Source organism: Balaenoptera acutorostrata, chromosome 3 (assembly GCF_949987535.1).
Source record: "Balaenoptera acutorostrata chromosome 3, mBalAcu1.1, whole genome shotgun sequence".
NCBI lineage: Eukaryota > Metazoa > Chordata > Mammalia > Artiodactyla > Balaenopteridae > Balaenoptera > Balaenoptera acutorostrata.
In genome coordinates, this window is record NC_080066.1 from 6,048,669 (window position 1) to 6,074,138 (window position 25,470).

At 40.8% G+C, this 25,470-nt stretch overlaps 1 protein-coding gene and 1 long non-coding RNA gene across 2 annotated transcripts in view; one reads left to right on the forward strand and one right to left on the reverse strand.

Moving 5' to 3' along the window:
* PTER (phosphotriesterase related) overlaps nucleotides 1–3,741 on the reverse strand; it is a 67,564-nt gene extending 63,823 nt beyond the window's left edge. The window contains exon 1 of the mRNA XM_007196416.2: nucleotides 3,627–3,741. The gene's annotated coding sequence lies outside the window, so the exon portion shown is untranslated. The remainder of the gene's footprint in view (nucleotides 1–3,626) is intronic.
* Nucleotides 1–24,795, forward strand: part of LOC130707686 (uncharacterized) — an 80,124-nt gene extending 55,329 nt beyond the window's left edge. Inside the window, exons 2-3 of the long non-coding RNA XR_009007700.1 lie at nucleotides 24,058–24,382; nucleotides 24,691–24,795. This is a non-coding gene — a long non-coding RNA (uncharacterized LOC130707686). The remainder of the gene's footprint in view (nucleotides 1–24,057; nucleotides 24,383–24,690) is intronic.
* The last annotated feature ends 675 nt before the right edge of the window (nucleotides 24,796–25,470 follow it).

A 25,470-nucleotide genomic window follows, 5' to 3' on the forward strand; every position in this document is an offset into this window, starting at 1 on the left:
TATTATTTTAACAGTTTCCGTGAAGAAAGACTCAATGTTTACTGAACACAACTGTGAGAATAGCTCAGCCTTTTAGTGACTAGGAACAGGAAAAAACAAAAGGTTGATTAGCTAAGTGAATTCAGGGGAAGACAGAGATGATTAAGAACTAAGAACCATGACCTGTGAAAACAGAGAATTTAATATGCAAAGCAGAGACCAAAATTGGCAGAAAGCTACTTATGAAAACTGCCAACATTCAATGTTGTCGACAGACAATGGAGAGTCTTTGGTTGTGCCCTGAACAACATAATTCATCACACCAGAGCTCGGGGCAGTCATGTCCAAGCAATTTATCATCATCATATCACTCGTCTGAGTAAGAGAGGGGGAGAACTTTGATTGTTAACCTCTAGGGAGAGTGGATTTATAGCCAACAGCCCTAAGAATGCAGCATGGCTCTGCCCTAAGCAAAATGCTCCTGCTTCACTTCTGTTTAAGTCAGAGGAAAAGAGGGAACACATTGCTTCCAGGATGTGGAGAGCAAAACCTAGGTCTGATCCTCTTAGATCCAAAATAAGAAAGCCAAGAAATCATATTTAAAGTACTCTTTGAAGCTGCTTTCAAAAGAAAATTAGATATTAGTCAATGGTAGGTTTGGATGATTCATTTCAAGTGTCCCTTGATGACAAAATAATTTCTGAAATGCATCCACTGATATAACTACATTTGGAAAGAATTGTGTGTCTTAACAATGAATCCATAAACATTCCTTTATATTGGAAAACTTGGAAGGATGCTGAAAATTTTGTTTTATTTTTTAAATTTTACTTATTTTTGGCTGCATTGGGTCTTCATTGCTGCGCGCAGGCTTTCTCTAGTTGCAATGAGCAGGGGCTACTCTTCGTTGTGGTGCACGGGCTTCTCATTGCGGTGGCTTCTCTTGTTGCAGAGCACAAGCTCTAGGCATGCGGGCTTCAGTAGTTGTGGCACATGGGCTCAGCAGTTGTGGCTCACGGGCTCCAGAGCGCAGGCTCAGTAGTTGTGGTGCACGGGCTTAGTTGCTCCATGGCATGTGGGATCTCCCGGGACCAGGACTCGAGCCCATGTCCCCTGCATTGGCAGGCAGATTCTTAACCACTGCACCACCAGGGAAGTTGGAAAATTTTAAATATAGGTAGATAGATAGGTAGACAGACAGACAGACAGATAGTGTTTTTTGAAATGAAAATGAGAGCCTTAATTCCTATCCCTTATGGACATTGAAACTTTATGTACTTTACACTTTAATACTGGCTGCCCTTACAGAATATAATTAAACATCTAAATGCCATTTTTTCCACCTTTGATTAAAACCACGACGTTCCAGAGCATTCTGGAAACAAGTCCACACAGTAAGAGGGACAGTGGTCACAACAGCACACTTCTTATATCATCCTCCCTCTTTTAGGCTCCCAAGGAGACCAGTAATTCTTGGAGACGTGTGGCTCAGACCCTACCTGAGTGTCTTAGTCAGGATAGGCTAGGTTATGTTGCTTTAACAAACAAGTCCCCAAATCCTGGGGTCTAAACACAACAGAGGCTGATTTCTGGCTTAAACTATATGTCTAACACAGAGTGATGGGGGCTCTTCTGATTGTCTTCATTCCATGACCCAGGCCAACAGAACACCACTGTCTAGAAAATTGGTGGTCACCCTGGCAGAGGGAAAGAGAGTGGGGTGCACCTCTCACTAGCTTTTAAAGCTTCCACCTGGAAGTGACACAGGTCACTCCACTTAAATTTCATTGGCCAGAGAAAGTCACATGGCCATGCCTCGTTGGAAGGGGACAGAGGTGGGAGCCAGGTGACTAGGTGGGAGCAGATATTTTATTTTTCTTCTTCCTTTTTTTATTTAAGTGATGGGAGGATGTCTATGAATGAGAAGGCTTTTTTAAATGAAACTCTTTTTTAGAAAAACATGAACCACTGAGTACAGAAGAACGAGGTCATGTTTGGCATATGAAAAACATATTCAACAACCATCTCAGGTTCTCCTATTAACAATGAAGTTCATAGAGCAGAACACAGCTTAAGGACTTCTCTGCAATGTTACTGTATGGTTCACTGGGGTATTTAAGACGTTTGAGAATGATGAAAGATTCCTCAGATAGTAACACTTTAAAGCATATGGAAGCAAGAATGGATATTTTCCATTCTGTTTTCAGGAGCTCCTCCCATTCTCTGTAGTTCATTATTTTGTCTTCAGGCTTAATTCTGAGAGCAACCTCTGCAAGCCTTACATAGGGGCCCTCTACCTACTATAATCCCAGGGATCTCAGGGCCAAGCCCCAACTGAGAAGGCAGCAAGTACACTGACATAGACTATTCAAGACTCTAAATGATCTGTTGTTCTTTGCTCCTGTCTGGGTCAAAATTTAATTATGCACACTGCAAATTGTCTTAAGTTAGTATTAGCATGTACAGAGCTCAGAGAAGACCCCTGGTGATTAGCTTTTACTAACTGTCAAAAAATATAGGCTTGGGCCTTTCTATTATGATTCTAAGATCAAGGAATGGAAATAAAACGTATTTTGCTATTCTCTTCCAAAAATCTACATTGCATACATTTTAGTCACTTTTATAACAATAAAGCAACATCTAGTCTCCACGAATGAATACAGAATTTCACAAAGTAGCACTCTGAGTTCTTTGTTCAAATTATCCTCTTTAAAATTAAGTTGCTATCTTGTTATCAACAGTCAGCAAGTTGTCTGATCGCTTTCTCTTTGCCCTGTGCACTGTTTCTTTTTGAGGGGGGGTTGGTTATTTCTGGAATTATATCAGACCTTCAGGATAACTGCTGTACACCCCTACTGCCCATGTAAAATAAAATGTAACCGGCCAAGTCCTAAGTCTTAGGGCTCTTTTCTTACTGACGTTCATTCTATATGACAGTGAATGTGACAGTCCTTTAGGAAAGGAGTCAACGCTTGTCAGTTTCCTCCACTGGAGAGGTGATTTAAGGACGAATAGACTCGTGTGTCCCCCCAAGGAGTTAGTTCTCTAAACGCACCCCGCGCCCCAGGTGTCACTGCACCTGAGGTGTCTTCACAAATGTCACATCGTGGCTGTAAATACCATGATCATATCCGCACCCAAGTGTATTTGGAATACCTTTACGATAGAAGGACCATGACGGTAAAATCAAGGGGAAAGCTGAGGCCCAAGGCTTAGAGGTATGATTTCAAAGCTTATTAGAGGAGAACAAGCGTGGAGTAGATATCCCCCCCCCCCCCCGCCCCGCGTCATCCCAGCACAGCGGCCCAACGACGACCCCGGAGCATTTCTGTCGAGCAACCCTGAGCTCGAGGCACGCGGGGCCCTCGGGCCTCGCTCCGCGCCGGACTCTGAGCCTCGGGCTTCAAGCCAGCCTTTGCAGGACTTTAAACTTCGGGGCAACCAGCCAGCTGCAAGCCCAGGCCAGCCTCCCAGGCCTCGCAGCCTCACGATCCCCGTCTTTGCAGCTCCCCCCGAGCGCCAGGAGAAAGGCAGCAACAAGCCAAAGCCTTAGGGACTGCTTTAAGACTCCTTCCCAGGGCGGACCTCCGCCGGGGTCCCTGCAGGAGTTAACGCGCCCAGCTCGGCAGCGACCCCATTCTTCCTACCGGGCCCACAGCTCCCGCGCCCGCTCCGGCTCCCGGGCGCCTTCCCTCCACTCGTCGCGCGCCGCCTTCTCCCCGGGGACCCTCCGCAGGAACTGGGCCTTTGACGTCCCCCCAGTCTCCGCCCACTTCACCTTTCGGTCTAGTGTTCTCCCCGCCCTCGGGCCCCAGGGCCGCTTCCCCAGGGCCCCGGCCACGCCCCACCCCTTCCTTAGGCCACGCCCCCACCCGTTCCTTAGACCACGCCCCACCCCTTCCTTAGGCCGCGCCCGCCAGGCGCCAGTCGGATCCCTCTAGACTCGGCCACGCCCAGCAGGTTCCTGCCAGGCCCCGCCTTCGGCCCTAGGCCACGCCCAGCTGGCCCCTGCCCCTGCCCCAGCCACTGCCCCTGCCCCTGCCCCGCCCGTCACCGGGCTGTCTGAGCTCCAGGCTCCGGCGGCCTGGCCCTACCCTTGAGAGGGCAGAAGGCGTGTAGCCTCAGGATCCGCTCAGCGGCTGGGCTGAGAACCCACTTCCCGGGCGCAGGTCTGTTGTAGGCAGCCGCCAAATATCCTGGAAGGAGAGGTTTCTCTTCTCTTTCTAGTGCGGCTGAGTCAAAAGGACTAGGGGCTGGATCCCCCCAGGGAGAAAGGAAGCCGCTGCATTTTCCCCAGATCTCAGTTCTCCACGGAAAAGCCTGCAGCGTGGAGGCTTTAGTAGCTATTTTAGTTTCCTTCGGGGATAACGAGTCAGAGGGTGTGCACTGGCAATTCGGTGGCACGAACAGTATTTACATAACCATCCTGAATACAGGCAACCCTCGGTTTATGCCTTTTTTTTTCCCTCCCAGATGATTTTTTTTTTAAACTGTGGTAAAATACGCATAACGTTTACCATTTTAAAGTGTACAGTTAGGTGGCATTTAGTAAATTCCCAATGTTTGGCGTCAGTTTATTGCTTCATTGTTTCATATTCTTGGGCCTGAGGCTTCTCATCTTTAAAATTAGAATCTCTACTATAAGCACTGGCCCCAGCACTTCATGAGACAAATAGCCTATTTGAACACCTGTGAGTCAGCCTAGGAAACACAGTGCTAGGAACCGTTGCCGCAGGACAGAATTTAAGTGTTTAAGTGTATTTAATTAATTTTATCCTGAATTCTGAGAAAAAGAAGTTGAGTACTCAGATGGGAAGAACCTCCAGGTGTCATTTGAAAGGAAGTCATTTAAGAAGAGTAATAAAAATAATAGAAGATGTTTCCTGAGGCCTCATCTGCTGCTCTAGATATCTGCCTCTGTTATATTAATTTTTAGAACAATCTATACGTGTTAGGATCAATTTCTCCTCTGATTACAGATAAGAAAACAGAGAAGTGCCTTGTGCAAGGCCGGGGTTAGAACCCAGTTTGGTGATGTCATAGCACCTGCCCTCCTAGCAGAGAGCAGGGAACTTCCATAGGATGCCAGGAAATACATTAATATATTTAAGTGAGAAAAAGAGGAGAAAAGGAAATAAGGGGTGGGGGGGGGTTGTTTTTGTTTTACAAGGAGGGTAAAAGTATGAGAAGTTGGTTGGTAAGGGATAGGCAGGGAGAAAATACTGGGAAAGCAGTGGTCCTTAAAGATGATGGCTGCTTTAATCCTAAGAACAGGGAAGGGGATAAAAATAGCGCCCAGGAGTGGGAGAGACAAGAATAAATGTACAGGTTAAGAACTCCAGGGGCATGAGTATTGGGACAGTTGAATATTCCTAAGAATGACTGGGGCTCATACTGAGATTGTATAATGAATAGATGGGTCAAGGGAAGCTTCTAAAGTGATTTCAGTGCTGCCTGCCACTTTGATTGCCTGTATGGCAACCCTGAAGCCGTATAAATGTGTACCTGACGATGGTTGTTAAGGTGAGGCCTAAAAGTCCATTATTTACAATGTTATGTATTTTACTAGTCCATGCTGCCAGACATGAAATTATACACAAGATTCATGTTAAAAAATGACTTCAGTTTTCCTTTGTGGAAGTTACTAAATTCTCCACTGTCCACATTACACCCATTGTGCAAGATTTGTGATGGATTTCACATGCAGGCTCTTCTTTCTAGGGCTTTACACCTTAAAAAGATAGTGTCAAAGAGAAACTACTCTAGATTTTATTTCTCTTTGAAAGAAGTAGCTTCAAGGAAACGTCAAATTAATAGGTAGGAGTTTTATTTCAGGAACTTTATCAAACTATTGTGAATACGTGTGTTCAAACACAGGGAGAGAAATCCATGCAAATTCAAGGTACAACATTGAAAAACCTTGATAGTGTATGGCATTTGAGTATAGACTATAATTCTATTTCACATCATACGTGATGTAAGCACTCCTGTTGGTTAAGCACCAAATGCTATCCTATTTAAAAATAATTAAAATAGGGACTTCCCTGGCGGTCCAGTGGTTAAGACTCCGCACTTCCAATGCAGGGGGCACAGGTTCGATCCCTGGTTGGGGAACTGAGATTCCCACATGCTGGGCAGTGAGGCCAAAATCTTAAAAAAAAAAAAAAAAAATTAAAATAAACATGCTTCAGAACTGGTCCCGAAATCTACTAGCCCTGATAATAGGCAGACAAGAAGGGGTAAGAGACGTCTTTTATGATGTCCTGCCGTCAAATATCATAATCTGCCAACAAACCTTGTACCCAGTGTCATTTTCCAGCCTTTCTTCCTGGAAAAGCTTAACTTGCAGATATTTTTTGAAACCTAGAATATTACCGTACCATCATCTGTCTGTGATGAAATAGTTGAGTTAAAAATCATATTATTAAGGAACCAAAGATTTCCAAATCAATCTCCCTGTTAAGGGTTTAGTTCAAATGCACTCTCATTTCCACAGTACCTGCTTTTCATTTTCATAGTATCTTTGAATTTTGACAGTACCTGTACTCAGAAACACTAAATTGGCAGAGAGGATAAAATCAAATCCAAACATCCAGTACCCCTTGCTGTTCAGGTTAAACTCCTGGAAGGCACTCAGGTTTTCATCACCCTAGTTAATTTTTTAAATACTTATGCCGAAATGAACTATAGAAAAAAATCTGGAGAAGACAAAATATAAAGTTATCCATATAACTTTATCCATATATCCATATAAAGTTGTCAGAGGGGGCAGCAGGGGAAGAGCTCAGCTGATGATATCAAGTCTTAAATGGTGTTGCAGTCAGGTTTTAACTGTTAATTGGAAGTTAAAATTTACAGTGCTACAGAGATTTTTCTCAGATTAATTTTTAGTCATGGTGTGATAGACTAGTCCCATCATTTCTGGGAAATCTATTAGATACCAGTGTCACATTAGAGATAGGACAGAGCTTTCAACACACATTTTGGTATCAAATTCCTATTCTTTATACCTCCCAGAGAATACAACTAACTATTCAATGTATTTTATTACTTAGTGGCAAAAGGAAAAGTGAAATTAAAATATTCTAGTTCTTAAAGAGCTAAATTGAAAACACATAAACCGCCCCCAAATCCAGGGAACTTTTTAATAGGGACTATTCCTTTACAAAGGAGTCATTACAGCCATTTGTAGAAGCCAGTCACAAATTTGTCTTCAAAAACTATTATGACTTTGCAGCCCCTGTGGAAAACAGTAGAGCAGTTCCTCAAAAAAGAGTGTTAGCAAATGATGCAGCAACTCCACTTCTGGGTATAGATCCAGAAGAAGTGAAAGCAAAAAAACGAACAGATATTTGTACACCTATGTTCATAGCAGTCTTATTCACAATAGCCAAAAGGTGGAAACAATCCACATGTTCACTGATGAGTGGATAAACAAAATATGGTCTATACATACAATAGAATATCATTCAACCTTGAAAAGGAATGAAATTCTGACAGTGATACAACTTGGATGAACCTGAAGACATTATGCTAAGTGAAGTAAGCTGGACAGAAAAGGACAAATATTGTATGATTTCACTTATATGAGGCGCCTAGACTAGTGTAATTCATAGAGACAGGAAGTAGAATAGTGGTTACCAGGGGCTGAGGGAAGGGGAATGGGGAGTTAGTGTGCAATGGGTACGGAGTTTCAACTTGGGAAGATGTAAAAACTGTGGAGATGGATACTGGTAGTAGTTGCTCAACAGTGCGAGCAACTACTTAATGCCGCTGAACTGTACACTTAAAAATGGTTCAAATGGTAAATTTTATGTTGTGAATATTTTACCACAATAAAAAAAGACTTGATTTCAGACAGCTGTTTGTAAATAACTTATAAAAGTTGACTTGAATTTAGAACACCTGTTCCTCTCACTAGTTTTGCTAGTATAAAGAAAAGGTCATAATTTTTAATTGTATCATCATTAATTAAAAAAAAAAACTTTTAAAGTGAACAGCCTGGGGGTTTCTTTAGGTTTTTTTTTTTTTTTTTTGGTGGGAGGGAGGTTGTTTTTTTTTTTTTTCTTTTTCCTGGACTAGCAATTTCTTTTGGTATTTGTGACAGAGACTCAGTGATGTTTGGTGGTTAGGTGCTCACTAAACCCATTTCCTTCTAATCTTCTGCCTGCTGGACACATCACTACATTTCCCAAGCTCCCTTGCAGTTAGATGTGGTCCTGCCACTGAGTGCCAGCCAATAGGATGTGGTATGCCTTCTAGAACTGGCCTCTCAAAAAACTCCCACCTACCCAACATCCTCCGCTCTTTCTCCACTCATGGGCAGGATGGAGAGAATTTCTGGAACCTGGAGAGTGGAGCCCCAGGCGAGAAGGGGGCTGTATCTGAATGGCCATGTGAAGCGGAGCCCTCCTACCACCCTTAACTATGAGGAAATGTGAGTGAAAAGTGTCCTTTTGATGTCTTAACCCACTGAGATGGGATTATTTGTTAAGCAGAGAGCCCACCCTGATTAATGTAGTATTTATCCTGGTAAGAGGATGAGATGATGCCATATGCAAATTGAAAACCACCCTCCTTTAGCCAGCCATTAATAACTAATGTGAAATGCCTTCCATGACGGTTTCCAAATCCTTGAGGGAATTATTTGTGTTAGAGGCATCTATCAGCACATGATAATGTGATTATTGCTCTCTAATATTAAATACAGCCTTGAGAGAAACAGAATGATATTAAACCCCACACCCCCCACCAAAAAAAAAAAAAAAAACTCAGCACGGAAGCTCTTCATTAACTCTAAGTCCAGGCATGTGTGTCTGTGAAGAACACCAAATGGTAGTTTTCTCAGTGTTGAAAAACAGAACAATGTGGGTTTGAAGCAAACATTAAAAGGATGACTTGAATGTATAATTCAAATAACTCGACATTTTTTTTTCCCTTTAAGTAATATGAATAATTTCTGTGTTTTTATTTCAGGATCTTTTAAAATTTTGTGTGTCTGTGTGTGTAGTATTTTGCCACAGAGATAGTTAAAATTGCTTTCCAGAAACCTTGTTTAAATACTGATTTTAAATATTTTGTGCTATGTAAGGAACACAGCCTGTGCAACCTTGCGCTAAAGAACTCTTTCCTGTGAGTACTTGGCAAAATTGTGTCTTGCTTAGTAAATATTGTTAAGAGAAGTAACAATATACTAGGGTATATAAAAATCATGTTGTGGCTAAAATAAATGAAGAGAAGAGTTTGCTTCCATCTTCTAGCTAGAATAAGGGGGGGAAATCAGGGCCTTCTGTTGGAACGAATCTCCAGACAGAATGTGCTGGAGGCAGCTCAATTCTCTGTGAACACTGGGAACCAGGTAGAACCAAACAGTACCTTCAGCGGTAGCTCTAGAGTCTGATAAACCTGATTTCAATTCCTGGGACCTCTTCATTTCCCTGAGCCACGGTGTCCTCATATAAAATGAAAACACGATTACCTTCCTTGGGCAGATTGCTGGTTGTCCTTAAGATCCATTCTCCTTTTCTTTCATGCTAATAATTTAGCAGGGTTTATGGTCACCCAATTAAAGATTACACTTCACTGGGCTTCCCTGGTGGCGCAGTGGTTAAGAATCCGCCTGCCAATGCAGGGGACACGGGTTCGAGCCCTGGTCCGGGAAGATCCCTCATGCCGCGGAGCAACTAAGCCCATGCGCCACAAATACTGAGCCTGAGCGTCACAACTACTGAAGCCCACGTGCCTAGAGCCTGTGCTCTGCAACAAGAGAAGCCACCGCAATGAGAAGCCCATGTACCATAACAAAGAGTAGCCCCCGCTCGCTGCAACTAGAGAAAACCCGGGTGCAGCAATGAAGACCCAACGCAGCCAAAAATAAATAAATAAATAAACAAACAAATAAATAAAATTTAAAAAAAAAGATTAGACTTCACCGCCTCTCTTGCAGCTAAGAAAGGCCACGTGAATTAGCAGATTTGATTTGTGCCCCATCCCACTGGGAGAAGATGGGAGTTGAAGAAGCTGTCTTAGGACCAGAGATAGAGTTTATGTGTTGAAGGTTTCAGAGACCTTGTGTCTTCCTAGGGTTTGTATGTGGATTAAGTGATACCCTATATGAAGGTGTCTTACCTGTAGTCTTCAGAATAAGACTGGGAGGTTTGCTAGACAGGAGAGGTAATTATGATTGAAGTATAGAGAAGTAGTGGTGTAGGTCAGTTGGACTTCAAGAACAAACAAACTCAGAAAAAGAGATCAGACTTGGGGTTACCAGAGGTGGGAGCGTGGGGAGGAATTAGATGGAGGGGGTCGAGAGACACAGACTTCCAGCTATAAAATAAATAAGTACCAGGGGTGCAATGTACAACATGATTAACGTAATTAACACTGCTGTATGTTATATGTGAACATCCTCAAGAGAGTAAATCCTAAGAGTTATTTACAAGGAAAAACTATTTTTTAAATTTCTTTAAATTTTGTATCTATGTGAGATGATGCGTGATCACTAAACTTTCTGTGATCATCCTTTCATGATGTATGTAAGTCAAATCATTAAGCTGTACACCTTAAACATCCCCCGTGCTGTATGTCAGTTATATCTCAGTGGAACTGGGAAAAGGGGGGAAAAGAAGAAACAGTAAATAGAATGAAGTAAATAGTGTGTTTTCAGATAAGAGGGTAGGTGGGCCTCAGGGTGCAATACTCTAAGAGACCACCCATGTGAGGAGCAACAGACAGAAGCCCAGGAACCAAAGGGTCAGGAGAAGGGATTCAAAACCCAGGCGGGAGCCAGGAAAATCAAGTATCAGAGCCTTGGACGAGACGCCAAGGAGGAAGAACCTAGAAATAATGGCCAGTGTAGCAGCAGTGTCAGGAAGGCGAATAATAGTTACAGAAATAACTGTCATTTATCCACAATCTGTGTGCCAGTCTCTATTCTAGCAGCGCTTTGTAAACATTTGTAAGATTTTTATTTGCATAATCCCCATTTTGCAGATGTGGAAACTGAGGCTCAGAGATGTGACGTCTTTTTGCTCAAGGTGTCATAGCTAATAAAGGACTAAGCTGAGATTGAAATCTAGGGCTCGCTGACTCCAAAACCCAAAGGCTAAGAACTCACTACCCGGTAATCCAAGTCAGCTTCTTAGCACAAGACATAGCAAAGGGATCAAGGTATGTTAGTTGTTATTATTCAGACAGGGGAATGAGTATGGGGCGCAGATCAGTAGAAGCAGGATTAAATGTGAGCTGGAGAGTCTGTGGGTCCAGGCTCTGTGTATACTGTGTGTGCATGTGTGCATGTGTGTGCGTGTTTGTAGGGGAGTATGTACGGGGCAGGAGGACGTAGGGGGTCTTCTGCTGGTTAGACACACTGGAGAGTAAAGAAGTGAGAAGTCAGGGAGTAAAGTAATTCCTAATTCCAAGCAGTCTTCTTTTTCTTCGATTGTATGGGGAAGGAAGCGATACTTTGAGAGCAGAGAAGCTGGAAAAGAAAGCGAACACTCCTTGAGTGTCACAGAATCAGAGATGTTTAGAGCCAGAAGAAGATCTTAAAAACAACCTGGTATCCACCCCTCTCCTTTTGGAGGGAGGCAAAGGACATTCACTGGGATTTTTTAAAAAATCACCGACTGCTGAGAAAGATGCAAACTCAAAAGGGCTTTTAACTCCAAGAGTTTGAAGTCCCTGAGGGAGGTTTTAACTTGAGAGAAGCAGAGTGAGTCAGAAAGCACTCCATAATCACGGCATGTGTGCGAGATTAAGGTTAGAATATGTGTTAATAGTAACAGATGTAATCGGAAAACTTCTATTTTAGAAGCTGGCATTCTTTTTTCTTAATGTTCCCTAAAATAAAGCATTTCATTATTCTGGTGTTTAGGTGGTAATAGGATGTGAGGATGGTATGGTCATTTTAATAAAGAACTATCTTTTTTAACATAAGGTGCATAGTTGTGTGGAAGCATTAACAGGCAATCTTATTTGAATATCAGGCACATGGTAGTTTTAATTGACACAGAAGAATATATTCAATAAATATTATGGAAGGTAAAAGGCCTAGTAATAAAATAAACATCTGTGAACCCCCCACCCAGCATTACCGATACCATAGATGCCCCTCGCACCCTCTTCTTTGGTCTCTTTACCTCTCACCCCCATCGCAGGACAGCCACTCTCCTGAACTTTATGTTCATTATTCCCTGTCTGTCCTTAGAGACACCCAGTATTTCAGGCACACCCACCGTCACCATCTCCTGGATGTAGGATTCCAAAGAGTAGGAAAAATATTACTGTTAAAAATCAGAGTCGCAAAGTGACAGCAAATGCCATATTTCTTAACACAGTTTTGCCCAAATTTTCCTTGTTTTTAAAGTTAGCTAATGATGGTACTTACTTCTCACAGACAAGGAAAATAACGCAGACGTGACTTTAAAAATGCCCTCAACAGCAGATTTAAACACTTTAGTCTGCTAAATTCCATAACCAATTAATGAGCTTGACTTAGTCTTACAAGAATTATAATTCCCCGAGGAATAATGTCCACAGTAGTTACATATTGAGAAAACTATTTTAACGTTAACACTCAAAATTCTATAACGTTCAGAGCCTGAGCATACAGAGGCCCAGCGGAGTCACAAAACAGGTATTTGCAAGAAGGACTGCTTTGTACTTGGGGGATTTGGGATGAGGGTGACGAGGTACTGGCTTACTCCACTGCTGTTTAAATCAGAGACCCCAAGCTTTTCCTGGTGAATGCGTACATGGTCCTTCTCACAGAGACTCCCTTTGTATAGGTGTGGTGTGGGGTGAGGAAGTTGCGCAGGGAGAATAAGAAGTTGATAAGAGCAATTCTGGCTTCATCGGCTCGCCTGCCAGAATTAGGGCAGGGGGAGCTCTGGAGAGCCTGAGGCTGGAGGGGCACCAGGAGAGACTTCTGATTCATCGCAGGTCACACTGGAACCCAGTTGATACCACGGCACCCGGGGAAGAGCACGGAGGGTCGTTGCTCCATCTTCATACGGCTTGGGCTCTCCCAACGGAACATCCTAACCTAGGTCGTTCAACAGAAAGAAACCTGGTAACCAGAGATTCGGACCCAATGGTGATATGAGATATGAGAAAGTTTGTGACTTTGTCAGGGATGGAGTGGGAATGGGGAAGAGAAGACCCTGGAGGCAAGTGCTAGCTTTGCATTTTGTTTAAAAAAAAAAAAAAAAAAGGCAACGATGTTAATGAACTTGTTTCTTTATTTTGATTGGAGCAGCATTTTGGTATCAGTGACCTGAAAGTAATGTTGGTTGTCTTATTTTGTAACATGTTGGTACATTTCTGTGTGCCTTCGATTGTGTGCTCTGGAAACCATGTTCCAGGGATGCCACTGGCAAAGCTTTCAGAATGGAGATGTTGGTGGTTTCTGTGTGCCTGCCCTAAGACAGTTGTTTATGTCATGCTTTGTGTAAAAGCAGCCAAGTGCTATCGAGAATCAAAAAATTCCTCTGTGCCGTAAAATTCCTCAAAGGTTGCATAGAACTCCTTTGCCTTGTTCTGGAGTTGTTTCTTGCCCACAAATTGCATGAAACCCTAGTCTGGCTCTTCACTGATCACATGTGACCTTGTAGGTGCACCAGCCCTAGCAGTGCCTGTGGTTTTGCAGAGATTTGTGGTCCTAAACCAACCTTATTGGATTATTCTAATCAGTGGGAGATAGGCGAAGAGGAATAAAAGTGGAAAAGACAGGATTTGAGATTAATCAGGGACTTATATAAAAGGACAAGCTACTCTTTGTCACATCATTTATTATAGTAATAGAAAACAACATACTTTTTTTTTTTTAACATCAAGCAAATTCAATATTTTAAAATAAATCGTGTGGGAATAAGATATCACTTAGACCCCTCAGAGATGGGACTATTACTTTCCTTCTGGCCTGGGTGAAGTCATGGAAATGTTCATTTCCCTAACTTTTTTGCCTGCCTTCTTTCCTCTTTTAGATAACAGGACAGCCTGACTTATCAGCATAAAAAAAATGTTTCTGTCAGCATCCAGAGAACCTGTAGTAAGTGTAAAAGGAGAGTAGTTCTGTCAGCCGGCACTTTTAACCTAAGCCGAGACACCCAGAGCTGCACTGAATTAAAAAAAAAAAAAAAAAGTTGCAGGCTGTTATGATAATTAACAGTTGATAAGGTACAAATATCTTAGCACATCATATAACAGGCAGATGGTACCTTTTGACAGGCAGTAGAAAGCTCACATAAAAATATTTCATTGACTGTGAGTGTTAAGGTGGAAAACATGACATTAGGTAGGTGGAAGAAATAATAAACTCTTGCTATGACAAAACAGTTTTCCTTCAGCAGGAAAAGGATCCAGTTCAAAGTAACAGTCCCAACAGATATCATGTGTTTGTTGAATATAATGCTAACGTGATATGCTCATTTCCCAAATGAAACCTCCATCACCACTGCCTTTTGAACTATCTTCAGTTATAATGAGAGGCAATGTAGAAAAGTTGCTTTGAGGCTCAAGCGAATCCCTCATCGTTTCAAATATTTGAGAAATTAAAAATTAGAATGGTGCTCACATGTAAATTCAGAGTCTTGACCAGAACTTCACTTTACAGTAGAAACTAATATCCCACAGGGAATGAAGATAGGTGCTTCCCCTAGGAGGTGAATCTTCGACTCTTTGTTATAAGAGAAAATTCTAAATACAGAATCTAAAATTGTGTGGTTTTGAGGAATGGTTTTAAAATAGTAAGTTAACCCGTTTTCCGTAGAAGGGGGGAGTTCAAATATGGGTGGTGTTAAACTTCAGAGCCTTGGAGAAGTCAAAGTGTATTGAATGTTAGGCATTAACTTTGTATTCCTGAAGGTCTCCACTTTTTTGCACACTGTAGTTATACTCATTTATAGATGAAGGCAGAAAGGATTACATTCGGAGGGCTTACAGGCAGCGAGAGCTCTAATAGCTGGCTGCCTCTGGAAATAAGAAGTAGTGAAATGTTTCTTTCCTGGTAAGGGTAGTCTTAGGCAAAAGATTCCCATGAACTGAAATTGCGTTTAATGCCGCCCACTGTTTTCCCTGTTCACTTTTTAGTCTGTTTGGTGATTCTCTCTCATGCTCTCTGAACTCCACATTATGCGTTCTTTGCTGTCTCTGGGATTTGGAGTAATTCTTACTGGGTAGCTCTGCACCTGAGTTTACCTGCCCACCAGTACCCCTCCCCTGCTTCCAACACCCTCTAGGTATCACCCATTCTTTTTCAGTCACACCAAGATGTAAATCTCTTGTCACTGCAAGTTTCTGTTCTCTGCAGCTAATTATTTTGATAGAAGAAAAAAATCCAGGCTCAAATATTCATGAACGATATGGCTTCATAAGTTGTCCATCTAGTTAGGACATTTGCATGCTATTAGGGGTCATCTGGGAAAGTTGCATTTTCTAATCGGAGACAAAAACGCAGTCTAATAAGATACACTGTAAAAAAAAAACGTGTCCCATGGTCAATCAAGTTTGGGAAACACTACTTATTTATGTCCCATTATTGGAGATTCAGAACACTATGTGGTTTCTCCAAGCTTGGGTAAGTTAGACAGTAAAGACAGCTATTTATTTAAACCTGAGATTTACCCCCATTTATGAATATTAATGAACATATAAGTCTATGTGTATATTTTTTTCTTACTATAACACCTATTAATGCTCCATAGAGAGCACACTTAGAGATACACTTCCTTAACCCAAAGTAGTGATTTTTCTGATGGTGTAAATTTCAGATACCATCATGGCACCTTGGGTAAGTGTTTTGGAATTAGAGTCTTTCAATACTTCTAAAATCACACTGTGTGAATTGCTGTCTTCTCTGCCTATAAGTAGTGGGTTTTCTTACCCAGTTTACTTTAATAGATGACCAATTCTGGTGTTAAGTCTATTCAGACAAATCATTTACATGTCCTTTACATCATCACAGATTTTCAAAGCCCTCTGCAGCAGCACATCCAAGACATGGGAGTGGGTGGAATGTATAGCCACAAAGAAAGGCTTCATCTGGTTTCCCCGTGCCAAACGTTGACCATTTCTGTTCATGTGGATAAAGGAATCTGTGATATCAAGGATCCTTCCTTTGAGCATAGCACTCTCACCAGCTCAGACTCTGTAGGAGCAGCAATCATTGCTGTAATCTAGAAAACTGAGGTATGTAATATATTTTCCTTGCCGCACATTGGCAAGTGTAAGGGGCACTGTGGTAGTGTATACGGTGAGTATGGTAGTGTATAGGGCGAATGTGGTAGTGTCTAGGAATCAAGTTGCCATTTCAAAGCTTAACTGTCCAAGTCTACATGTAGGTGAAATGGCCTGCTTTTGTTTGGAACGGTTTCTCTCATTATTTGGTGTTAAGATGGAGAGGCTGTGTGAAGGAAGTCACATATCTCTCCTGTAGTAACAGAGACATTGTTCACTTAGGATCCATGTTTATTCCCCCATCTGTTTGGAGAACACTCGAACTCTTTACCTAAGGAATTAGTGTTACCTGGTGAATCGGAACCTTGCTTGAGATGGTGTCAGTAATTTTTTTCTTCTGTAAGTTAACTTGGAGAGGAGTTGGAAAGAGAAACATTAATAGAAGCATAAATGCTTTTCAGTTTAAACTATTGTAGGATGTATAATATCTATTGAAAAGTAAGCAGCATGCACTGTCTTATAAAGAGAATAATCCTGTAATAATTTACTGAAGAAAGGTACATTCGCCATCAGATAGTACTTTTCTTGAACATTACTTGAGAATTTGGGGAGAAAGATATTGTCCTTCGAAAGCAAACCAAAAGCAAAACGAATTAAAAACAAACAATTAGAGAAAAAGATATGCATTAGAATCTTAGTATCTGTCCTAAATCAGTGGAAAAGTATATTTGTTTGTATTTCCTTAGCATTTAGCATGATATTTTTTAAAAATATTGCTCAGAAATTTTAAATGTTACAAATAAAAGTAGATTAGAGAAAGAGCTTAATTTTTAAAACGTAGTTTTAAATTTAAAAACTAAATTTAAATTTAAAAATATACCGGACTCAGCTAACTAAAAGCTTTAATGAACTCCACTGATTCTCGCTTTACCCCTCTGTAGATGGGATTTTATTCTGAGCATATAGTAAGCTTTATGGATTATAATGATGTGAAAGTATTCTATAATAGAAAAATACAAAGTAGATCAAGTTGGTATTATTCTAATTCAAGTTGCTTTTAGGGGAAAATTATAAGAGAGCAAGCTATTCTATTTAGAAAAACATAGCCGACCAAAACCATGGCTCCATTCTGGTACACCACCAACTCATCTATGCCTTCTACAGTCATGTTCCAGCATAAGAATTGGAGTTCTGGGAACTCCCTGATGGTCCAGTTAGGTCCAGTGGTTAGATGCTTTCACTGCCAGGGCGTGGGTTCAATCCCTGGTCAGGGAACTAAGATCCCAGAAGACTTGCGGTGTGGCCAAAAAAAAAAAAAAGAACTGGAGTTCTTAAACGCGTGTCCTAAAACACTGAGAGATCCCGGATTAATAAGAACAAACTAAAGAATATTTTGTTTACCTTCTAAGGAAAGAAATTGCTGCATTTTGGAAAGGTGGTCTAATAAGGATTGAAATATAAAGGTTTTCTGCTTAACGTGGAGTTAAACAGAAGTTATTAGTGGTTGATTGTTGTTAAAAATTACCAAACACATTGAAACTGACCACAATGAGTTTTGGTGAACATTCAGTCTAATCCAGGCAAATAGTGACCTTTCAGAAAAGGAGTACGGAGTTTTTAATCCTTTTGTTCGACGATAGAAAGTGAAGGGGTGACAGAGCACAGGCAGACATTGGGGATATTGTGGGTTTGGTTCCAGACTGTCACAATAAAGTCAATATTGCAATAAGTAGGTCACACGAATTTCTTGGTTTCCTACTGCATATAAAAGTTATGTTTACACTATACTGTTGTCTATTAAGTATGCAATAGCATTATGTCTAAAAAAAACAATGTACTTACCTCAGTTAAAAAATAATACTGTTCTGACCAGTGTGAGGTGATACCTCATTGTAGTTTTGATTTACATTTCTCTAATAATTAATGATGTTGAGCATCTTTTCATGTGCTTGTTGGCAATCTGTATATCTTCTTTGGAGAAATGTCTATTTAGGTCTTCTGCCCATTTTTGGATTGGGTTGTTTGTTTTTTTGATATTGAGCTGCATGAGCTGCTTGTATATTTTGGAGATTAATCCCAATGGAATATTACTCAGCCATAAAAAGAAACAAAATTGAGTTATTTTTAGTGAGGTGGATGGACCTAGAGTCTGTTATACAGAGTGAAGTAAGTCAGAAAGAGAAAAACAAATACCATATGCTAACTCATATATATGGAATCTAAAAAAAAAAAACGGTTCTGATGAACCTAGGGGCAGGAGAGCAATAAAGACACAGACACAGAGAATGGACTTGAGGACATGGGGAGGGGGAAGGATAAGCTGGGACAAAGTGAGAGAGTGGCATGGACATATATACACTACCAAATGTAAAATAGATAGCTAGTGGGAAGCAGCTGCATAGCACAGGGAGATCAGCTCGGTGCTTTGTGACCACCTAGAGGGGTGGGATAGGGAGTGTGGGAGGGAGACGCAAGAGGGAGGGGATATGGGGATATATGTATATGTATAGCTGATTCACTTTGTTATAAAGCAGAAACTAACACACCATTGTAAAGCAGTTATACTCTAATAAAGATGTTAAAAAAATAATAATACTGTTGGAAAAATGACACTGATAGACTTTTAGGGTTCCCACAAACTTTCAATTTGTAAAAAATGTAATATCTGTGAAGTGCAATAAAATGCAGTATGCCTGTACCCCACTGGCATTAAACAGTTCTAATCTACAAAGTGTTTCCTCAGTATATTTACGAGTTAAAGGCTCACTGGGTTAAACTAATCTCAGAGTGCAAATGCCTTCTGGATAGGATGAACCTCTAGGTCCTACACAGCTTAGAAGTGTGGTTGTTAAACCTTTATTTGTCTTGGATTCCTTTACGTTCTTAAACCTTATTGAGGATTTTAAAGTGCCTTTATTTATGTTGGTTATCTCTCTCAACATTTATCATATTAGAAATTAAAACTGGGAATTTTTTTAGGACACAAGAGTGCCTAATACACTTTCCGTGAGCTGCCAGAGCAGTGAAGTCATCACACAGCATGTGGTCTGTGAAAAGCTCCCCTGTAGGCCTGTAAGAGAATGAGAGAGAAAAAGTCAAATAGCATCAGAGTATTTTTATCAGAAGAGTGTTGACCTCATGGACTTGCAGAAAGGGACCCAGGGAATTCCAAGTGTCCTAGATCTCAGGTTGAGAGCCATTGTCTTCATATAAACGTTTTCTTAATCTAGTCTCTTTTGCATTTTGGAGGCAAAGGAATCACTGGGCAGGAGGGTGGGTATTGATTGAAATGCAGATTTTAGGGTCCCATACCGAGAGATTCTGATTCAGTTGATTTGGGATAAGGTTCAAGAATGTTCCTGATTAAAAATCATGATGCGCGGAATTCCCTGGCAGTCCAGTGGTTAGGACGCAGCGCTTTCACTGCCAAGGGCCTGGGTTCAATCCCTGGTTGGGGAACTAAGATGCCACAAGCTGCAGGGCACGGCCAAAATAAATAAATCATGACTCCCACTCCTCTTGCCCTTCACCACCAACCCCACTCCTTGTTATTTTCATGTAGGGGTCTGAAAACGCACTTGACCGACCCTGCCTATATCTCATGGTTGTTAATATTCATTGTTATTAAATTTATCCTGAATATGCACGCTGGTATTCTGGATCAGGGAGAGATTTCATATTAAATACCTCATAGTAAATAGTAAGTTCATCCAACCCTCTTGGAACAGTCTTACCTCTGAGGTGATGTGATGAGTGTCAGGTCCCTCGTCCCACTATGGAAATAAATCTCTCCAGAAGCCTGATAGCCTGGGTGTCCCTGCTTTTGTGACCTTGAAAACTCTCTAAGTTCCAGGGGCCATTCCTTTTTTTTTTTTATTGACGTATAGTTGATTTACAATGTTGTATTAATTACTGCTGTACAGCAAAGTGACTCAGTTATACACATGTATACATTATTTTTTTTGTATATTCTTTCCCATTATGGTTTATCATAGGATATTGAATATAGTTCTCTGTGCTATACAGTAGGACCTTGTTGTTTATCCATTCTCTATATAAATGCTTACATCTGCTGACCCCAAACTCCCACTCCACCCCTCCTCCACCTCTCTCCCCTTTGGCAACCACCAGTCTGTGCTCTATGTCCATGGTTCTGTTTCTGTTTCATAGATAGGTTCATTTATGTCATATTTTAGATTCCACATATAAGTGATATCATATGGTATTTGTCTTTCTCTTTCTGACTTACTTAATATGATAATTAGTAGTTGCATCATGTTGCTATAAATGGCTTTATTTCATTCTTTTTTATGGCTGAGTAGTAGTCCATTGTATATATGTACCACATCTTCTTTATCCATTCATCTGTCGATGGACATTTAGGTTGTTTTCATGTCATGGCTATTGTGAATAATGCTGCTATGAACATAGGGGTGCATGTATCTTTTCGAGTTATAGTTTTGTCTGGATATATGCCCAGGAGTGGGATTGCTGGATCATATGGTAATTCTATTTTTAGTTTTTTGAGGAACCTCCATACTGTTTTCCACAGTGGCTGCACCAGCTTAAATTCCCATCAACAGTGTAGGAAGGTTCCCTTTTCTCCTCTCCCTCTCCAGCATTTGTTATTTGCAGACTTTTTAATATGGCGATTCTGACTGGTGGGAGGTGATACCTCATTGTAGTTTTGATTTGCATTTCTCTAATAATTAATGATGTTGAGCATCTTTTCATGTGCCTCTTGGGGGCCATTCCTCTTTGAAATGCAAATATCTAGGGAGCTAGCACTCCTGTCTTCAAGACACCTTCGACTTAGCCTAGGGACCTACTCAAGAGCTGTAACTATTATATTTGGTCCACCTGGGAAGATAAGAAAATATAGTACTCTTTCAAATCAGGGCAATTAACTAGACAAATGGCTACATATCAAAGTCCTCTGAAGAGTCTTAAAAGGCTATGGAAACACAGAAAAATTCCACAGAGATTTTCTTTCTCCACACCTATTTACCTGGAAGGAAAAGGAAAGAGAAACTTTCTAGCTGATCTAGCTGATCTAACCTGCAGTCACTTGGATTTTGTGATCTAGCAAATTCAAAAGTGCCTGTCGTATCAATGGAATATTGAGATGTTACAGAACCTGTGCAAAACCCTGGTGGATTTAGGTAGTAAAGTGTCCACGTGTATGAATGGATATCCAACAACAAGGATTGTCAGGAAGGTGGGGGACAAGCCCATAAATAAGGAGTAAAGGGAGACTAAGCAATGAGCAGGACCACAGAACCAGTCTGGGAAGAATGTCATGGTCACTCTGCTTCTTAGGCAAATGGCCTTTTATATAGCAGCTGCCATCCTCTCAACACTGTCATCAATAGTGCCGCCTATGATCCAAGCCAGAGCAGCCCCTGCACCAGGTCCTGCCCTTTAGAGGGTCCCACTTCCTGCACACACACACACACACACACACGTGCACGCGTGCACACACACACACACACACGTTAAAGATCATCCAGGCATCCCTGACATGTGGGGTCTGGTGCTCAGGGCTAGCTGTGCAGGACCCATACCTGTAAACATCGTTCTTTTTTTTTCTTTTTTTGAAATAATTTTTATTGGAGTATAGTTGATTTACAACGTTGTGTTAGTTTCTGCTGTACAGCAAAGTGAATCAGTTATACATACACATATATCCACTCTTTTTTAGATTCTTTTCCCATATAGGTCATTACATAGTATTGAGTAGAGTTCCCTATGCTCTACAGTAGGTCCTTATTAGTTATCTATTTTATATATAGTAGTGTGTGTATATCAATCCCAATCTCCCAATTTATTGCTCCTCCCTTCCCCCCACCCTGGTAACCATAAGGTTTTTTTTTCTACATCTGTGACTCTATTTCTGTTTTTTAAGTAAGTTCATTTGTACCATTTTTTAAGATTCCACATATAAGTGGTATCATATGATATTTGTCTTTATCTGTCTGACTTCACTCAGTATGACAATCTCTAGGTCCAGCCATGTTGCTGCAAATGGCATTATTTTGTTCTTTTTTACGGCTGAGTAATATTCCATTGTATACATGTACCACATCTTCTTTATCCATTCCTCTGTCAATGGGCATTTAGGTTGCTTCCATGTCCTGGCTATTGTAAATAGTGCTGCAATGAACATTGGGGTGCATGTATCTTTTCGAATTATGATTTTCTCCAGATATATGCCCAGGAATGGGATTGATGGATCATATGGTAGCTCTATTTTTAGTTTTTTAAGGAAACTCCATACTGGTTTCCATAGTGGCTACACCAATTTACATTCCCACCAACAGTGTAGGAGGGTTCCCTTTTCTCCACACCCTCTCCAGCATTTATTGTCTGTAGATTTTTTGATGAAGGCCATTCTAATCGGTGTGAGGTAGTACCTCATTGTAGTTTTTTTAAAAATAAATTTATTTATTTTATTTATTTAATTTTGTCTGTGTTGGGTCTTCGTTGCTGCGCTTGGGCTTTCTCTAGTTGCTGTGAGCGGGGGCTACACATCGTTGTGGTGTGCGGGCTTCTCACAGCAGTGGCTTCTCTTGTTGCAGAGCATGGGCTCTAGGCACGCAGGCTTCAGTAATTGTGGCACGTGGGCTCAGTAGTTGTGGCTTGCAGGCTCTAGAGCGCAGGCTCAGTAGTTGTGGTGCACAGGCTTAGTTACTCCGCAGCATGTGGGATCTTCCCGGACCAGGGCTCAAACCCATGTCCCCTGCATTGGCAGGCAGATTCTTAACCACTGCACTGCCAGGGAAGCCCCTCATTGTAGTTCTGGTTTTCATTTCTCTAATAATTAGTGATGTTGAGCATCTTTTCTTAACATCCGTTCTATCCATTCTTGATGCTAACGCTGTTAGTGTCTTTTCTTGACATCCATTCTTGACACTAACACTGTTCAGGCCCCGGGCAAGCACTTTACATCTCTTGCTCTACATCCCTGAAACAAAAGGCAGCTATTCCTGATGAATGTTTGTGGGTGGCGTCCCTGCCAACACGAGAGACAGACACTGCTTCAGAGCACAGGGACAATTCCGGCAGCCAAAGAACTTAGGTACAAGAAGAGAGAAATTAACATGTCCAAGCCTTCTCAGCTACTATCAGGGCAATATAGTGTTGCATCGGGACATAACATTTCTTAGCAAAGCTGAACATCCTTTTTCCTGCTTCTCTTCTTGTTCTAATTTGTGGCCCTAAAGATACCCATGAATTAATGTGGAACTTGCTGTAGTTGTACATGGCAGCTGAGGAAATTTTTGCAGTATTAACTCATGTTTCTCTTACCTTTGTATATATGTAGCTCTAGTCTGCCATTATTACTTCTGAAAATTAGATGTTGTTGCCACTGAAAACAAAGGATTTAAGTCATTTGCTCCCAATTCAAAGTCAAGAGTTTAGGTATTGACAGATCAAGGACACCTATGTAGCAATGCCTGGCTGCAAGGGAAGTGGTGAAAGTGAATATTTGGTATTTGGGGCTCCTATGGTATCAAGTAGGCTTTGCCTCCTACCGGTTCCCACATGGTGAATATTAGCCAAGTGTAGAAAAATCATCGTATTTTTTCTGAAAATCAGGACCTATGGTCACTTTGAAATGAGTCTAGACACAACCCCTCTTTTAGTATCTTGATGAATTATTCCTGAAGAAAAGAGAAGGTACAAGAGAATGGCAGAGGGTAAGTTCTTTTTTCTTTTGAGGACGTATGAAATATAGGCTGAGGTTAGATGCCCAAAGACCTAAGTGTTCTGTAATCTTGCAAGGGTCCCTTCATCTACCTAGGGTTCAGGCACTTCATACAAAAAGTGAGAGAATTGAGCAAAATAATCTCTAACTTCTCTGTGTGCACTAATAAATAATATATCATTCTTTTTCTCCAGGGGAAGTATAAAGTTGAGTCAAAGGCTGAAATGGAAAGAAAGCTAGAAGTTCTCTCAAACAACAAATACTGAAGATGCATTTTTCTTTTTATGGCCAATTTTCCATCTCATGTGGTTTTTAAAATAATGTAACTGTACTATATATCAGTGAAAAAGAATAAAATATCACTGCATACATCAAGTTGGATGCATTTCAGAAAATAATATTGAGTGAAAAAATCAAGTTGCAGAAGAATTCAGACAGTGATTCCATTTATATCAACTCAGAACATTTGCGACTAAACCACCCGCTGTTTGAGAATATCAACATATGTGCCAAAGCAAGGTAAGGATAAACCAAAATTCAGGGTAGTGGTTTCCTCTAGGGAGGAGCAGTATGACATCATGGAGTGATGCATAGAGGCCCTCAAAGGTGCCGAAAACATTCTATTCCTTATCTTGGGTGGTGGGCACGTGGTGGTCAATGTTATTGTAATTCACTGTACCTTATGCACATATTGTTAATTAAACTTTTGTATCCATTCAGTTTTTAATACGAACAATTAAAACTAAGTTGAGAACATGCATATTTTGATTCAGAGTCAATTTTTCTTCTCTATTGTGTGTGTTTCCATGTTCTTTATTTCTTAACAGACTTTCATGTTTAAATAAATAGATATTTCATGAGAAACATGAAACAGAACCTTGTGCTTTGGGAGTTCTTCATATAAAAACAAAACAGCATCAACAACACAAGGTAAGAAAACATCAACAAATATGTAACAGGTACCTTTGCTAAACAAGAACTGTATAAACGTGGATTGTGTGAGTTATGCATTTCTACAAACAGAGAACTTTGGTGCCAGATTTCTCAAGCATCACCCTCTAGAGATATTATTAGCTCCTTACATTTGAATAACACAAATTCCCTTTATTCACAAATATTGAGAATTAGGGCTTACTCTTCCCCATTTCCTTGATCACGCAATTACTTGTTTTTAAAATATCATTTTCCAGGCACTGCTTTGCGAGAACTATTCTGCAAAAGAACACCAGGTTGTGTGAATGTTGAATCTGGATTTCTTGGCCGCAGTGTTGGACCCAGGAGTCTACTGCTAGTAGATGGGTGACTTTTCAGGCTTTAGAAAATGCTTAATAAGTCATTAGACCCTTACTGCAGTTGATGAGGCTTCTCAGCTCATAGACGATAAAATGTCTAGTGAGGGAGGGAAAACAACAAAACAATAGTGAGGTCTAAGATTTTATTTATTTTTTTCTTAAGATTTCCTTTTTTTTTGATGTGGACCATTTTTAAAGTCTTTATTGAATTTATTACAATATTGCTTCTGTTTTATGTTTTGGTTTTTGACCACGAGGCATGTGGGATCTTAGCTCCCTGACCAGGGATCGAACCTGCACTCCCTGCATTGGAAG